The sequence below is a fragment of the Muscardinus avellanarius genome (assembly GCF_963383645.1).
Source record: "Muscardinus avellanarius genome assembly, chromosome: 1".
Taxonomy (NCBI): Eukaryota; Metazoa; Chordata; class Mammalia; order Rodentia; family Gliridae; genus Muscardinus; species Muscardinus avellanarius.
Window position 1 is genome coordinate 133,226,115 of NC_137786.1, and position 18,877 is coordinate 133,244,991.

The 18,877-nt window shown below is 40.9% G+C and overlaps 1 protein-coding gene across 4 annotated transcripts in view; it reads right to left on the reverse strand.

Moving 5' to 3' along the window:
- OPCML (opioid binding protein/cell adhesion molecule like) overlaps positions 1–18,877 on the reverse strand; it is a gene marked incomplete at both ends in the record, with an annotated part of 1,238,220 nt that overhangs the window by 19,751 nt on the left and 1,199,592 nt on the right. The gene's annotated exons all lie outside the window — the stretch shown is intronic.

Below are 18,877 nucleotides of genomic sequence, written 5' to 3' on the forward strand. Positions count from 1 at the left end.
ATGAGGATTGATAAAGTATAATAAATACCATACCACATTAAAACATTTTTGATATTTCAAAGAAATTCACCATTATTTACATAAATAGCATGTAGAATAATTTTAGTTTTTGGTTTTTTGTTATATAAAAATATCTTAATATCTTCACTGTGTAGGAGTGCCTTTATATAGAGAATATAAGCTAAAATCCACTTGTAGAACAAATAAGTAAATATTTTATATTTAAAAAATGACTACCGGTGCATTGAAAATATACATCATAGGTTTAACATGATAAAAACAGGCATGTACACCATTATTGGTATATTCAAATAAAGTCAAAGCAGTAAGTTCAGTTTCAGTGACAGAAGGAGAATAATTAGCTCAATTGAGCAATTCTACTATATATGTGTGTATATATATTCTTTAAAACATCATGTTGTGCACAATAAATAAACACAACTTTTGACAATTAAAAAAATGAACTGTTTAAAAACTGTGATGGAGAAGATAGACCAGAGAGGAAGTACCTCATGACTATTATGTAGTAGATGTAATAGATAGTCTGTGGTTACTAGAACAGCTTTGGGGTTTTAGCACCTGATTTTGTGGGGCATCCTGGAGGCCTCACTCTCAAGCACTTGTGATATTTGTGATTCATGATTCAAAACATGTGGAGACAGGCTGACAGGTGTAGGATGGAAGAGCCTTTGGTAGAAAGAATCGGGGCTGAAGAGCCCATGCTCCCAGCATAAGATCTCAGTGCCTCTCCTGAATGGTATTGCTGGCCCCAGCTATTCTCAGATAACCAGAGGGAAGCTTAGAAATTTTTACAGAAAATTTACAGAATATGGTGCCTCCTGGGTCCTGGGTTTGTAGAATTGGCTTTGTGTTTATCCAAATTATATGCCTTTATAACAATATGGTCCCTCTATATTATCTCTCACCCATTCCCTGGAGTTTGAAGTGAAGAGATCAGATACTCTTTCTTCAAACACATATCAACTCTTGATGACTTAACCAACCCCCTATGTTCTGATCCAGTGGATGCTTATGCAACCAAATTTGGGTCCACAACAGGTGTGGACCCAGAGGGTGGGTGTCTGCGGGATGGGGATCAGATGTTCTAGCACTCTCACTCTGCTTCAAGTCTGAGTGTTGGGTAGTTACCACCAGTCACCCAGTCCACATCCTCAGACCACTTTCTTTGTGGGGGTGGCTGCCTTCCCCACCTCAATCCTCAATCATGTCCACCTAGGATGCAATGTCAGTCACTGGATTCTGGTTGCCAAAACCATCCCTAACAGGTGTGGGGGTCCAGAATAGTATTTTTTCATGGTATCATATTTATATAAACAATTCAATTCACCCCAAATCAGCAACCCTCTGGTATCTTAATTCCATGCAATGCCATAAAAACTAATATATTGGCCAATAAAATACTCCATCTATAACATCCACTTCTCAGAGTTTGAATCTGGTGACAAGGCCAAAGGACAATTCTGCAGGTGTAAAGTTTAGAGCTGGGGGGTGGGGCTTGTCAAGCTCATGTGGAGACAGGCTGACAGATGCAGGATGGAAGAGCCTCTGATAGAATTGGGGCTGAAGAGCCCATGCTCTCAGCATTAAGATCTCAGTGCCTCTCCTGAATGGATGGCTGGCCCCAACTATTCTCGAATAACCAGAGGGAAGCTTAGACATTTTTGCAGAAAGTTTCCAGAACATGGTGCCTCCTGGGTCCTGAAATAGGATTCAATTTGGTATGGCTTCAGGGCAGTGTTACAGCTCAAAACTCTCTATCCGAATAGCCATGTTCAATTCAGTTATCCAGACTAGTTCATATTCCAACTCCTCAAGCTTCATTAGAGAAATGGAAACATTTTATCCTTTTTCCTTTTTTTCTTTTAGACTTACAGAATCTCAGAGTTGAAAGGGATTCTAAGATTACTTATTTTGGGAAGTCTAAGAAGATAAATCTTATCTTTCATATTGAAACAATGCTGGCTGACCAATGTGAGTATTTTTAAGGATGGAACAACAATGAAATGAAACATGCAAATGAATTCTCAGTCTCTCCTTACTTTTTCTACCATGAATAAACATGGCAGGATGGGAAGTCTGGCTTTCTCTGACTAAAATTCCACTATTTTTAAAAAATGTACCACAGAATATTTGCTGCAAGCAATTAAACCATACCACATTTAACCAAACAAACGAGGTACCTGCCATGGGACTGGCAGGAAATTCAGGCAGGGTATAATTTCCTTTTCCATGGGGAGAACAAAAAAGACCCCGCTCAGGCTGCACAGTGGACATTGGCCAGGTGCATAAGCATCATCGGTGAATGTCAAGCAACTGAGACATGTTGATCAGCACAGAGGGAGGAGTGGCTTCAAGGTACGAAGAAGCCCATGTGCATTTGGACAGGTAGAACAACACATCATGAGCTCTTGGTGGGAAATTACCAGAAAACAGGGCTACCCTCTGGAGTGTGGACATTTATTTTCACTATCTATAATGCTGTTTTTATGGGACAGGTATGTGATAGTAAATAAAGGAAGAAAATGTATCTTTCATGTGCTATAAGGATCATTAGGGTAATATTACCTCATTAAGTGAGTAAACTAATTTGGTCTAGTTTGCAGGATAAAGTACCACTGCTTGGCTTTTAATTTGCATATAAATTCCTCAGGAAGTTTTGTAGAAATAAAGACTTGTGTCAGCAGGTCAGGAGTAGGGTCTGGAGTTCTATATTTCCAATAAGTGCCAGATGTTGCTGTTGGAGACTGAGCATCAAAGCCTTTGGGCGCCATGCAGCACGGCTCTTGGGTTTGCTCTCTCACACATTCTGACCAAGCAGGTCTCTGCTTCAGTTTGGATCTCAAGTGTCCCCCAAGGCCTGTGCATTGAAGGCGTGGTCTTAGCTTGGAACTATTTAGGTGTTGGCTAAAACTATGAGATGTGACCTGGTGAGTGTTCTTTAGGTCATTGCGAGTGTGCCCTGAAAGAGGACAACAAAATCCTCTCTCTCTCTCTCTCTCTCTCTCTCTCTCCCTCTCTCTCTCTCTTTCTCTTTCTCTCTCATCTCTTTGTTTACTGGCCATGAAACAAGTGGTTCTTCTTAGCCATATGCTCCCTCTATAATGAGCTACCTTATCTCAAGATCCAAAACAACTACTCATGAACTCAAACATCTAAAACTGCAAGGCAAAATAACCTTTTTTTTGTAAGTTGATTATCTCAAGTTATCTGTCATACTAACATGGAGCTGACCAGCACCATCTTGAAGTAGTCAGCTGATTAAGAAAATACACCAAGCACCTCTCATGCCAAGGGCCCCATGGAGCTTGCATTTTAAAAGATATACTGTCTTAAGGGTTTAGGGCTCAGAAAATAAACAGGCTGGGTATCAAGACTGTTGGAGTTAAATTTTTCATTGAATATCAAAAGACCAGAAAGTATGCATCCAAAAACAGAATTATTTGCTGAAAAATAGGAAGAGGCACAGAAAAGCTAATGTAGATATCCTTAACTACTTTGAATGCTGGGTGAATTTTTTTTTTTTTTTTTTTTTTTTTGGTGGTACTGGTGTTCCTGGAAGCCCTTCTACCTCCGGGCTACACTCCCAGACCTATTTTATATTTTTGAAACAGGTTCTGTTACGCCAGCATGGCTGGCTTCAAACCTGCACGATCATCCTGTCTCCGCCTCCCAAGGGCAGGGATTACAAGCGTGTGGCTCTGGGTGAAATTTTTAAAACATTGCCAACCTAGGCTGCTAAATTTCTGAGTCCTAAGAGTCTGCCCTCTCCAGTTCCAGATGAAATGCAAAATTTTGATTCCATGCCAGAGAAAAGGGGGCAGAAGACAATAAATATTTTAATCCTCTTTTCTAGCTTCCAGGAAGCCACATTGCTGATTGTAGAGTTATAGAGATAAACAAGGGAAGGAAGCAAGGTCTGAGGGAAGCACAGGAGAGGAAGAAGAAAAGAAGCAGAGGAAATACAGAGCTGGTACAGGTGAGATTGCCAGGGAGCCACTGGAAGATTTTAGGGACACATTCAAAGAAACATTCTTAAGGCTATAGCTTTTTTTTTTTTAAGGCTATAAGTATTTTTTTCCAGAAAAATAAACAGACAGAAATAGGAGCTTCATGTCTGTCCAAAAGTTTTTCTTTATGGTGCAATATCCAATAATGAGGCAGCAACCCAGAGGCATTATGAACTTGCCCTAAGCATTCAGAACAGAATTGGAAGCAACAGAAAGCCGAGTCTCAATCAGTGGCAAAAATATATTTTTAAAAGGGTATTATTTTTTTTCCAAGAAGGAGCGTTTCTAAGAAGATAAGTTCAGCTCATTATATTAGCAAGATTAAGATCTGCAAGGATACAAATGGGGACATTTATCAGGAATGTGGGAGGTCACCCTCTCAGACATAGGTTGCACGCCTGGGGATAGGCTGAGCGCGCTCATGCTTCTGTGGACGAAAGCAGGCTTCCTGTGCAGGAATGCACATTCTGACACAACACAGTCACAGAATAGGAAGAGCACAGAGCACCCACGATCAGTCATGGCTCCATGCTAGAATTAGAGGGAAGGGAGAGAGATGGGGTCAGAAGGAGAAGGATCCTGGCCTGGCCTGCTGCCCTTGAGGTCACAGCAGTTATTTTACTCATACCTATTTTAAGTGAGGTGTTTTATTGGACGCTCAATATACTGCAAAGATGGCAAAGAAAGCAAGACCCTCCATCCTGGGAAATGAGCAACCTCATGAGCCCAGAATCTAAAGAAGCTTGTATTTTTCTGCATTTTAGTCTCAATATTCAATAAATTTTTGGCATTTCTGGATCCCTCACATAAAGCAATGTAGCTAAGAAAAATCTATCACAGTTGGAAGAAATATAAACATCCTGAGGGCAGGGGGAGAGATCAAATAGAAAGTCCAGGGGAAAAAAGTCCAGAGGCCTCCCAACCTCCTTCCTCTTTTCCTGTGCTCTGTGCCAGCTACATCATGGCCAGTGCTCTTATAGTTTTCCCTTTCATTTCCACAGTCAATTCCTAAAAGCAATAAAGTTGGGAATATGAGGGATGTCAAAGATTTTAGACTCCCACTTTTTCTTTCGGATGGGACATTTTCTCTTCTCTATGAAAAATCCTGGGAACAATTTTAGGTAGCCTGTCCCTCCACTAGATATATGCATCATCAAACAATCACTCTCATCTCTAGGCAAGCCTCACCTGGCCCCTCCTTGAGAAATGACTAAAAAATTCTCCCTAGGTGTCCCCATCTCTACCATCCCTCTGAATCTGATACATACAGCTGTGGCTCCATCTACAGAAACTGTGCTGTGTGGTTAAATGCCAGCACCTGTCACAGCTTTTGCCATGAGACCTGTCAGGAGGTGCCTCACAGGGAAATATGCCCTGGGGTGAGTGTCATGGAGGAGTAAGCAGCAGAGGAGAGCAGGGAGGAGGGTGGCAGTGAGGAAGGGGAGTTTAGAGGAAGAGAGAATGGGAGGAAAAACGAATGGCTGGAAGGAAGCCAGTGGATGTGAGGGAATATGGGCACCACTGTGGTCAATTTGGACCCAATAAGAAGTTTTTGGAAAAGTAAGAAAAGGAGTTTCTCTGATGCCCAGCAAGAAGGACTCTTTCAGATGATCCTTGACAGTCCTAAATTTGGAAAGTCGGAATCATACTCTATAGTTACTGTGTGGGTGCTTCTCACCTGTTAGGCTACAATGAGGCCTTTAGATCTACATTGGAAAATACCCTTTCCCACTCACTGAAACCAAGAGGCAATGCAAGCTATCAATGAACAAAGATATTTCTCCCGTCAAGAGTATGTTATGCTTATAAGACATGTGCATTGGCTGACAGCTTGTGCATTTGCCAGGAAATGCTGCTAGGGACGTCTGGAGCAAGATAGGCCCAAGAAGGACACAGGCTATTTGGAGTCGCTTATCCGACAGCTCTTTGCCTATGAGTTGCGTAGGGTGAGACAGAGTGTGGCAGAAGTTCTTGTGGTGAGGTGTGCACTGATCCTGCCACTCAGCCTTCCTGCGAGCCAGGATTTGGGCCAATAGAATATTATTACCAAAATGAGTCATGTGTAAATGGAGAGATTGGGGGAGCTGGACTGCAGTCTGGGCTTGGGCTCTAAAGCTGCCATGTGGTCTCTGCCTTTCTCCCTGTGCATGGAGGAGAGCTGGCTTTCCCTGGGACACTGCTTGGTGCTCGACCACTGGAACCCAAAAATCTGTGAGGAACGTGAAGGACAGGGTGAGGAGGACTCACTGCTGTCCTCACCTCTAGATGACAGCGTCACTCCTGCTTAAGGAGACCCAAGTGATGCTTAAGGGACATCCTTACCAAGTACTGTAGTCACTCACCCCATGTGGGGAGATGAGGAGAAAATGGGGTGGAAGAAAGCCACCTTCCAGAAAACCCAGGCCTGGGAATTGGGTTCCTTCCTCCTAGAAATCTCCTAGCAGGTTTCTTAACCACATGTCTCCTGACACAGGAGCTCTCTTCTTTTGAAGAATATCAACATTTGAAACATTCTTGAATTTGGAATTGGGGTCAAGTTTTACCCTTTGGAACACAATTTGGCCCACATAACCTGAGGCTTGTGCTGTTTTCTCTTCATTCCATACAATGGGCATCACATTAAGTTGCAAGCACCCTGAGTAGGAATGACTTTTTTCCATTTCTTTGCATCCTGTAAGGGCTGAATGTACAATGTGCATTCACATCACACCTGCTGGCTAGATATCTGGACATTCAGAATTTGAATGAAACTCCCCTCTTCCTTTCTTATTTTATCATGTCTTTTTTTCTCCTTAATTTTTCTGCAAATCTCCTCTCCACACTCTGTTGTCTCCCACCTCTTAACTCTCCCTCAAACACTGCTGGCAATAAGCAACTCTGAACTCCCCCTGCTTAATTAAACTGAAGACTGTGGAGAGGGGTGCATCACATCCTTGCCTGCTTCTTTCCTGCTTCCAGATATGGTGTTCCCTTCACTGCACTGGAGTTAATGAAAAGTGTGATAAACTCACTATTTCATTTTCTCTTAATTAATACAACCAATTAAATTGTGCTAAAGTCATTTTGGTTTGGAGGCTGAGCTCCTGGTCGATGTCTCACTGGCTAGCACTGACAAAAGCACTTTGTCTTTAGGCTCAGGCAACATTTTTTGAGATTTGGATGCCAGGACCTTCTCTCAGGGAGGAAGGACTTGTTCTAGCCAAGGTGCCTGTGCTAACTGCCTTCCTCAAGGCTTATGGTGACATGTCTAATGACAAGATCAATGTGTTCCCACAGAAGTTCCCTGAGCTTCCAATGGGGGAAGGAGTACATCAATGCTAGTGAAGATGTGGGAAAACAGGAACTCGAAAACAGGAACTCCCACTGTTAGTGGGACCATAAATTAGTACAAACACTCTGAAGATTATTAATGAGGTTCCTTTTAAAATTAGAAGTGGAGCCACCTTTCCAAAAGAATTAAAGTCAGAATTTTAGAGTGATACGTGCATATCCATGTTTATAGCAGCACAATTCACAAAAGCCAAATTATAGAACCAATCTAGGTGTCTGTCCACAGATGAATGGACAAGGAAAATGTGGTTTATACACACAATGGAATTCTACTCAGCCATAAAGAAGAAAAAATTATGTCATTTTCAGGGAAATAGATGGAACTAGAGAATATTATGCAGGTCTCAGAAAGTCAAGGCTTGAATGTTTCTCTTACAACATGTGGAAACTAGAGAGAAAACAGGAAACAAAAAGGACATCAGATAAATGGGGAGAGAAACCAGTAGAAAAGTAGGAAGAGATTGGGGAGGTGGAAAAAGGATTCAAATAATGTTATGTGCATATATGAAGGTATCACTACCAAACTCACTAACATGTATGGGGAGGGAGAAGTGGGGTGGAATGCAGAAGGAAATATACCAAGTACTGTGTGCATGTATGTTTGTATCACTTTGAACCTTAATATGATGCAGAATTACAATGTGCCAGCAAAGCCATATTACAAATAATGTTTCCATATATGGGGCCCCAGAGGAATTCCCAGGGATAGTGAGTTTCCCAAATCCTCCCCTTTGTGGTTGTTGCGAGGGTGACAGAAGCAGTGCTCCATGACTAGATATAATGAACCCTGCCCTTCTCCAGTTTCAGAAGCCCCAAATACTTCCACAGGTAGCATAGAGAAAAGAGTAGCTTCTTTCCAACACATAATGAATGCATACATTTAGAAAGACAGGGCTTATGTTCTTTTTTTTTACTGATATGGGTTCATTAAGTGTAGAAAGAATTAGGTTGCCCTACCGTCAATTAATCTTTGACAAAGGGGCCAAACTCATATGCTGGAGAAAGGACAGCCTTTTCAACAAATGGTGCTGAGAGAACTGGCTATCCATTTGTAGAAAGATGGAACTAAATCGTTACTTCTCACTGTGCACAGGAATCAATGTGAGATGGATCAAACACTTAGGAATTAGACCAGAGACTGAAGTTATTAGAGGAAGGCATAGGCTCAACACTACAACATACAAGTACAGGCCGTAACTTTCTCAACAAGACCTCCAAAGCTCAGGAAATTAAAGCAAGAATTAACAAGTGGGATGGCATCAACCTAAAAAGTTTCTTCTCATCAAAGGAAACCATCAATAACTTAAAGAGGAAGCCTACAGAATGGGAGAATATCTTTACCAGCCACCACTCTGATAGAGGACTAATATCCAGAATATGATAAGAGCTCAAAAGACTCTACTCTAGAAAAACAAACAACCCAATCAAGAAATGGGCAACTGAACTGAATAGATAATTTACAAAATGAGAGATACAAATGGTCAATAGACACATGAAAAGATGTTCTACATCATTAGCCATCAGGGAGATGCAAATCAAAACTACACTGAGATTCCATCTGACCCCAGTCAGATTGGCAAGCATAAATCAAATAACAACAAATACTGGCGAGGATGTGGGGAAAGCAGAACTCTTTTACACTGTTGGTGGGGGTGCAAACTAGTTCAGCCACTATGAAGATTGGTGTGGAGATTCCTTAGGAAACTGGGAATAGATCCACCATATAATCCAGGTCTACCACTCCTGGGTATTTTTCCAAAGGGGTTGAAACCAGAGAACTACAGCAACATATGCATACCTATGTTTATAGCAGTTCATAGCAGTAGAATTTGTAATAGCCCAAATATGGAACCAACCCAGGTCTCCATGAACAGATGAATGGATTTTAAAATTATGGGAAATACACACAATGGAATTCTATTCAGCTATAAAGAAGAACAAAATAACGTCATTTGCAAGAAGATGGAAGGTCCTGGAAAGCATTATGTTACATGAGATCAGCCAAGCACAGAAAGAAAAGGGGCATATGTTTTCTCTAATATGCCCAAACTAGGGAGCATTGGGACTACTAGTGGGACTCCAGATAAGGGAAGGGAAATCACAGCAAAGTTTGAATGGAAGGATAGGAGAGGAAGAAGGCTGAACTTGATTAATAGAGGAACTATATCCGAACATGTGTAAAAGAATGAATGGTTACCCTGGACACTCATTGTTAGGGGGGGGCAGGGGGGGAGGAGAGGGCACCAAGCATAGTTTCAATGCATATCATTCACTTTCAATAAAAAAAATAAATAAAAATAATTGAAATCATTTTGAGGCAGAACACTTAGAGAATAATAAAAGAAATCTATTTTCGTTACCTTGCTTAGTCCCAGTATAAATTAGAAAATAGAGGTTTATTCTGTATATGGTTAGGAAAATGGGCAAAGAGTTTAGTATTTTGTGTCCTGTTCCCCCCTAAGAAATAAGCAAAGATTATGTCTGATGCAGAATCTTCCTCACAGCAACAAGTAGCCACCTGAATCAATTGATTCAGTGTCAGCCATGACTGGTGGACCCTGTCCTAGATATCCTCTGCTGTATAAGCTTCTATTTCTGTGCTCAATTCTGTAATCTATTACTCACTGCCACAGGACAGATACCTATGTTTTGGTTTCTAGAAATTTAAATCTGGCACTATGTTTAGAAAATATGTGTAACTCTTTAGGCCTGTATCTGTGGGGATATGATATATGGCAAGTGAAAGCTATAAAATAGGTGTCTGTTGTCTATTTTTGAGTATGCCTATACCCATGAGTATATTGTTTATTGTCTATGTGGTACCCAAAAAAATTGGCCTTTGGATAAATAAGCACTCATACATTAAACAATAAGAAGAGTAACAACGAAATGCATCCTTTAGTTCACATGACTTTAGTATATCTTTAACAAATACGTTAAAAAAAAAGAATTAGGTTGCAAGGTTTTTAGACACTAGATGATACTTTTGACCCACTAGGAGTGGTTCTGAGTGTATGATACAGAAATAGCAAGGGTACCTAAGCGGATATGACACTTTCCCTTTAAATGAAAGTATAGGACATGTGCCAGAAAAGGAAAAAAGAAGTTGAATAGAGACAAGAGCAAGGCAGAGGGGCATGGAGAGAGAGAATGAATGAGATTTTTGAGAATAGAAGCTCAAATCCACTTGATGAACAGAATAATGTAATTGCTTTAAAAAGTAGTTATATTCTAAAAAAGTATTTCAGTATAAATACTACAAATACTTCCAAGCAAAACAATGTAGAGATTGAAAGAAAAATAATTTTTAGATAGCAGAGCCTAAATAGTTGTTATTGACAAAATATTTGTGGATATTTAAATGACTTTTATTTTATAGATTTTATTTTAATATACTCTTATTGTTGCATTTTAAATTATATATCACTATGAGGTACAGTGTGATAGAAATGTACACAGTACTTGATATGATTTATAGGGTTTCCTTTCTTCCTTCTCTCCTTCCTCTGAGCTACATCCCTAGCCCTTTTTATTTTATTTTTTGTTTTTATTTTTCTGTAGTACTGAATATTGAACCCAAGGACATTCTACTTCTGAGCTATACCCCCACCATTATTTTTTATTCTTTATTTTGAAACAGGGTCTTACTAAGTTGCAGAAGGCTGCACTAAGTAGCTGAGGCTGGCTGAGAACCTATAATTCTCCTGTCTCAGCCTCCCAAGTACTGAGATTAAAGTCATACACCACCATGCCTGGATCAGATTTTCTTCTCATTACTACTATATATACACTCTAAACAGTTATTTATTTCAGTATTGAAAACTCAAAAAAAAAAAAAAGAAAAGAAAAGAAAAGGAGTTCTGAGCAATGAATACTGCTTAAAAAATTAATGATTAAGCAATAACAGCAGTAAAAATCTTGATCAAGGAATTGAATGAAACACTGCTGCTTGTGTTTATGAATCTGAAGAAAGTCGGATTTTATTTTGCCTGCAGTAGCCTAAGCAGGCACTGCCAGTCACCCAGGCCCAGCTTCTGGAGGAAAACAATGTTTTATACGAAGAGAAGTATCTTGAACCACAGTGCCATCAGTGGATATGCAATGCCAGAATTGCCTGCAGGCACTTTGCAAAGGTGACTTCATGATCCCACAGCAGAGCTACCGAGGTAAAATCTGCCAGGGTTGGGTAGAGCACAAACTCTTCAAGTATTTATAGTAATAGAGCAACATCAGAGTGTTTTACCCATTGTGTGCTTTGGAAAGAATTAAGACTTTTCTTCTAACACCTATCCCATCTGACGCCTTTCCCCTGGGGATTAATTTACAGTTCTGCACCATATAAAGATGGTGGTCCCATGTGCTTTCAACAGAGTGAAAAATCCCTGTCCTCTAGGAACATCCTAACTGTCATAATGTCATAGTGCACTGCGTTACTCATATGTTGTGGTGAAGCTGATGCAAACAAATCTACTATGCTGCCAGGTGTATGAAAGTATAGCACATCCAATTATGTACAGTACACAATACTTCCTAATGATTATAAACAGCTATGCCACTGGTATATGCATTTACTGGACTATACCTTTTATAGATGTTTTAGAGCATACTCCTGCTTATAAGTTTACTATATGTGTGCCATGTTCTGCAAGTGTCAGCCTCATACACCTTGTGTTTACTATATCTCTTGATTGAATCCAGAGGTCATGTGCAGTGATTGACCACAAGTGCACCCTATGGAGTTCACACAATGGAATTGCCTAATATATACCTCTCATGACACATCCATATCCTTTAGTAGCACATAGCTATATGTTTTATTGCAACATGAAGGAGGCTTTTGTTGTTTTTATAGATTGACCATATAGTTAGGTTTGCCTGGAACAATCCCAGTTAACACTTGTCTTCCCAACATAGTATTAATTTCAGCCTTCCTCTCTCGAAAGTGTACTGGTCTGCCGGGCACAGTGGCACATACCTGCAATCCCAGTACTTAAGGGGCTAAAACAGAAGGATTGTAGGTTGAAGGACAGCTTCAGCATCTTAGCAAAATCCTGTTTCAAAATAAAAGTACTGAGGTAGTATCTCGGAGGTAGAATGCCTCTGGATTGAATCCTTAGTACCCTCTCCTAAATAAAATGTGTACCGGTTTGGATGATAAACCTGGTAGCCATCGTATGATGGTATTTGAAAAATCTGCTATCTGGCATTGGGGCTTGGCTGCTACTGACATATTAATCCATGTGCAGCTCTCCCAACATCCACATTTTTAATTGAATGAAATCTAGTGGGCTGTGAACCCTTAGATGCAGGACTATACTGAACTCAGTGTCAAGAAAGATCCTGTGTGCAATTGTTTTCTAAGAGCACATGACTGATCAGCTGCACTTTCCTTTGGGGAGAGAGACAATAGCAGATGATTTATGCCAAAGCCAACAGAGGAGGCTGCAGTGCTAGTTGCTGGGTAGAAACTCAGCTAAGGTTTAAGGGATCCTGGCTCAAAGCCTCAGCAGACCAGATGCCAGACCTGGAGCTTTATGAAATGGTTTAGATGGCCCAGATAATAAAAGAAATAGCCCTGGGGTCTTTCTAAGATATTGGGGAAATGCCCTTTTAAAGAAATGCGTAGCCCAGTTTCTAAAGACAAGCCAACTTCCTTTCTTTCTTTTCTTTGATTCTCTCTCTCTCTCTCTCTCTCTCTCTCTCTCTCTCTCTCTCTCTCTCTCTCTCTCTCCTCTCTCTCTCATAGCCTGTTTCTCTATTATTTCCCATCAGAACATCCACATAACAATGATGTTAATTATCAACGTTTGTTAATGTTTTCAAAATGCTTGTATTCGTTTCCAGGCAAAATACCCACTGGCTCAGCCCAATTGGCATGCAGGAAACAAGCAGAGATGCTCTGCACACTCCATAGAGCATAAAGGTCTGGGCTCTGAAGCATTGCAGGGAGATAGCACTGCTCACACACTCAGCTCTGGCAGCCAGCTGAGACGAGAGGATTAGGAGTTGTGCATTCAGTGAACAGAGTCTTTGCTCCTGAGGGTGGAAGTGTCTTTTTGAAAACTTTTTTGTCAAGAGCTCTGTAGCTTTGGCTATTCTAGGTGAATCTGTCTCCCTCGCTCATCTAACTTGGGCTATGATTAAGTTACCTTTCACTAAAAGCTTATCTCTTCCTGTTTTCTGCTAGCCTACTCACCTTGGAAAACACTTTATACTCATGACCTTCTACTACTTTATGTTGGTAGTAAGAAAATTTAAAAAAAATTAAATTAGACCTAGGATTAGAAGACCTAGGATATAACCTCAGTTTATTCTGTTTTTTTTTTTAACTAATATGCTATGTGATTTTTGAGCAAGTATATTCAGCAATCTAAGTCTCAATTATCCTTTTTTCTAGCAAATATAAAATTGCATCAGATGAATTCCAAGATTTCTATCATATTCAGTGTTTTACAACCTTTGATAACCTAGCAGTATGCTCCATGGTTGAGAATCTTACCTAATTCCTTTAGTTCTGGAAATAGAATTATCATGGGCTTGGTGGATAAAGTTCCAATTCAGGCTGCATAATACATCAGGGAACATGTGGGTTCGTGCCAAGACCCATGTATGCAGAGCTGCCCCAGGTTGTCCCTGCTTTACCTTGTGCTTTGACAATGAAGGCACAAGAATAGAGACACCATGGCAATTTCAAGGTAGCTTTCATCTGTCAATGTGCTTTAGCTGCTTGGAAATGGGGAGGAAAGCAAGGTTTGACAATTATGAAGGACTGTGTATGTCTGAGGCTAATGTCTTGTGTTAATGGGGAAAATTAATTCTTTCCTTTCCCTTCCCAAAATTCTATTCATGTAGATTTTGACAAGTAGCTGTTCTTTTTCTTCCTCCCCTTGATGGGTAGATTGGAATAATGGCTTATAGGTATAACTAATCATCCACTTACATGATTTGAGGCCCATTTTCATGGGTCTGAGGGTACACTTCAAATGCAGGGAAATGATGCTTCTATATGCTTTCTGCCTTCCTCTGCTTTGCTAAAAATATCTCCTCACAGTTCAATGAGGTACTTTTATAATTCTTCCCAGCCAGAGAACAGATACTGAGAGATGAGGAAGACAGATATTGGAGATAGTGAAGACATCACTCAGAATTACATCATAACTTCCTGTCTATGTCCACTATCAGAGTTCATTCAATGGTCATATCATATTCAGACCAAGTGCTAAGGGACCAAATGGCAGTCATGTATACCAAGAGTCTGATCCTCTCTCTGCCAGCAACGAGCCAGACCCCTGCATAGGGTTCTTAACATCACATGTCTTCAGTTTTCTTATCTCTAGTTGAGGAGATCTGCCTGCTTGTATTATAAGTCATTCAGCTACAGTTCTTTCCTGTGTCTATTCATCCTAGTCTCTCAGAATGGTATACAAGATTTCTCACACTTGTCTTAAGACCCTAGGCAGCATGCAGTATTTGTATAGGCCTGAGCTTCTAGGGAGTAAAATATGGAGGTGAGAGACTTGTATTTGCTCTGGAAACTTGGGCTGGCTCTTCTTTTAAAAGATGGAGCAGCTGAGCACAATGATGTGACAAGGAGGCCCAGGAAAGTATTGCCAGCTTCTAAAGCTCCCCTCCCTTCCCTGATCTCTACTGAGCCCTCTCCCTCCCTGCCTCGACTGGGTTTCTTGCATATAGTAGTCATTCCCTTTAGAGCCCCTATCCAAAACATCTTATCTGGGAAAAGAGAAGAAGAATCCTGCAAATAATGAAATACTTTCCCCAATATCCTAGATTACTTCTTTTGGTTTGGTTGCCTTGGGAGTCATGGAGCTTCTGTATTCCTGGCAGGCAATCAGGCAATAGTACTCAGAGAGAAAGAGAGAGAGAGAGAGAGAGAGAGAGAGAGAGAGAGAGAGAGAGAGAGAGAGAGAGAGAGAAATGAGAATGAGAAAAGGAAATTTGGGAGGGTGACCAGGATGTAACATAGCAAGTGTGGACTGTAGGAGCCTGGACTAAAATGAGTGGGTTAGGAGGGGCTGGTGCTTACCAAACCATACACAGCCTGGAACCAAGTACCTAGATAAATTATGTCTCTAGAGTTTTAGAGCTACCCATAGAGGAGACCAGGAGAGAATGACCCACAAGAGATGGGATTAGGTACTTCTATAATGCTGGCTTAAACTTGCTCTACCTATACTTAACCCTAGCGGATTTTCTTTTCAATTACAGAACATTTCATGATGATAGAATGTCATGACATTAATGTAAGTAATGGTATGCTATTTCTTTTTTCTGCAAGTTATGCCACAGATGCATATGTGGTAGAGCAAGAAAAATGTAGAGCTCCCCCTCCCTTATCAAGCTTCCTTTATCATTTAGGATATAGCACTCTACTAGGTTTGTGAACTATCTCTGTCTATCTGTATATAGTTAGCCACCCTAGATCTCCTGTTCCATCATGGATAAATACAAAAGGTTTGAGTTAGATTATTTCAAAAAGTGTTATTAGCTCTAATTTTTTATTGTCAGTAGCTGTTTGGAAAATATATTCCTATTAACCATTGATTCAAAGTGTGTGTGTGTGTGTGTGTGTGTGTGTGTGTGTGTAGAAAATAAGGACCAAGTCTGACCTGTAATCTCTTGAGAAGAGACAAAGAAGTAAGAAAACCCCAAAAGGATGAAGCTTAGAAAATCAGAAGGCAATTCATCTTGAGAAGAAAACAAGTGATATTTACATTATTAAATCACAATTACAAAGCAAATCAGCTGCAGAAAAGAAGAGATCATTTTCATCAATTATTACTGAACTGAACATAATTTTTCAATCACCAGCAGATTGTAAATGGTGGCTACAGCTCATCCAAGAACTCTTCTATCATGAAAGTTATTAATCAGGTATTAACTTTGTGGAATTAACAAGGACACTGGTGAGATGTCAAGGGAAGAAGGATACAGAGAATATGGGAGGAAGAAGTCAGGTTAATTCTTGAAACGGAGGCAAGAACACTCTAGAAGACCAGTGGTCAGCCACCTATACAGGTAGCACTGCTGCCGAGTGTTGAAGAACGCACTTCACTCTTGTATTTTATTTCCTAGGGAGTCAGTGAAAGGCAAACTAAATATAATTAAGTAACCACAATTCACTGACTACATAGTCGTGCCATAGGAATGCTGGGAAGAAGGCAGTATGCACTGAGACCCAGCCCGGGAGTTCTCTGGGTCTGGTCCCCAGTTCTGTCTGCTGCTTTTGCCACATATTGCACATCACCTACTTCCCTAAAAGTCTCGGTGCTTCAGTCTCTGTGGAAACTGCGGGCCATCTGTTCCATCAGAACCTCATGTATCTTGGTAGAGGTCTTTTGTGTGTTCTTTCTATGTGCTGGAGTTTCAAAATGTCTCCTTCTGAGTCTCAGTAAAAGGATCTATTGGTATAATGCCATCCCATGTTATTTGAGACCCCTATTTTCCATCTTCTATGACATTATCACTTTTTTTTTTTTCAAATTCAGACCCCCTGGGTTTCTGTGCCATACAGAATAGCCTCCAATTCCCCTAAACTTCTTTTCTCACTGCCTGGACTCTTTATGACAAGACAGGCTAGTCTGCTGTGAAACTGATTTGTGTTTTGTTCTCAGCACTGTAGAAGACTGGAGGGGACAGGAGGTGTGCACTCTTTCCCATCCCCAACAGGTGCCAGGCAGGCTTTGTACATTCTTCTTGCTGAGCTTCTCACCACAGGGTTGTTAATGACTTTCATGTCATGGGGTCTAAGGCAGTTGCTAGGCACCCAGAAGATTATCACCACTCAGGCTTTTGTTTAGAAGAAACAAGCAAACAAAGAGTATAGGCTCATGGAGTAGAAGGTGGGACACACTTGGAAGGGTGCTTAGTCTAGGTGTGGGGTTGTAGAGGAGACCCCTCCAGTGGCCAGCTGCCTGCACACTTCCCTTGCAGACACCAGGGAGCGGGGGCACCTCAGGCTGGGTGGCATGAAGCTGGATCTAGAAGTCATGAACAACCTCCCTCCTCCCTCCCTTCTTTTTCTTCTCCCTCCCTCTGTGCCTTTGTTCCTTCATTCAGCAAACATTTTTTTTTTTGAGCTCTAAGAAAATGAGCTCACCACTGAAAATTAAAAACTGGAGACCCTATTCTAGGCATTCTGTATATTCTAACAAGGAAAGACAGTCTCCCAAAACATGACTTAAATTGCATTTCTCACCAGCCAGATGGGTAGGGTCTCAAGAAATTGACTACAAACATGCTGATCCTTTCTATAACTGAGTTTTACAGAATAGAAAGCACATGTATTATCCATGTGCCATGCTTGCTCACTTCCTTTCCTCCCCAGAAAGGACTTGGCTTCCACATCTCCACTAGGCTGTCACCTTTCCAAGAAAGCCTGCTATGTAGAGGTTTCCTTTTGGATGCTCCAGACATCTTTCCCACCCTGCTCCACCCTTCCTTCTTCTCCTGAGCATCAACTTCCATGGGCTACACCAGCTGGCCTTTGCCTTTGGTTCTGGATGGGCTGGTAAGTGGGACACCAGAGGTTAATCTGAGGGAGAAGGAGGGAAAGGGTAGTCTCAGATACGTGTTTCCTTTCCAGAAGGGTCACCTCCACGGCCTGAAGAAACAAGCAAAGAGTGTAGCTCGTGGAGGTAGATGGGGGACAAGCTAGATGGGTGGATGGTCTTGGCTTAGGGTTCTGGAGGCATGTTAGTTACTTTACTAAAGGAAAAAGCTGCCTTCCAGAGTATCTTTCAGTGAAGCTTCTTGCTTTCTCTTCCAGTGGCTGTCTCATCAGCACCTTTTAGCTCAGGGCCTAAAACAGCCCGGCTGTTAACCAGAAACACCACACTCTATGCTTGTTTCTCTATACCCTGCTGCCCTGCACACACCTTGTAAGTAATCTCTTCATTGAACCTTCCTAGACTCAAAGTTAGACATTCTGTTTTCTGCTAGGCCCTGAATAACACACTTGCCTTGACCCTGAAATCTTGGATATGGGTGTTTGTGCATATATATATATATATATATATATATATATATATATATGATTATATATATATATATATATGATTATATATACATATATACATAATTATTATTGTCTTTTTAGAGCAATAGCCTAGTGTCCTTGCCTGTCAGGGGCCATGTGGCAGTGTTTTGGTCACCATAACTGGTTGTAATTGGGGTCAAGGTGATATGCTCCTGGAATGCTGCTGGACAGGAATGAGGCTATAGGTCCCAGAGTGCACAGACACCACCCGTAACAAGGATCTGTCCTAAATGTCACAGAGCTGAAGTTGAGAAGTATGCCTGAGGTCATAAATGCCCATTTAATTGTCCACATCTCCCACTAGAGGCGCTGAAGCTTTATGAAGTCTAGGACCATCTGTCTCATTCCCAAGGGCTCCCCCAGTGCTAGAAGAAGTTCCTGGCATGTGGTATGACCTCAAAAAAGTTGATCATAAATGTGAAAAATAATTATATGTTCATTAATAAGGCCCAGTCCTAGTGTT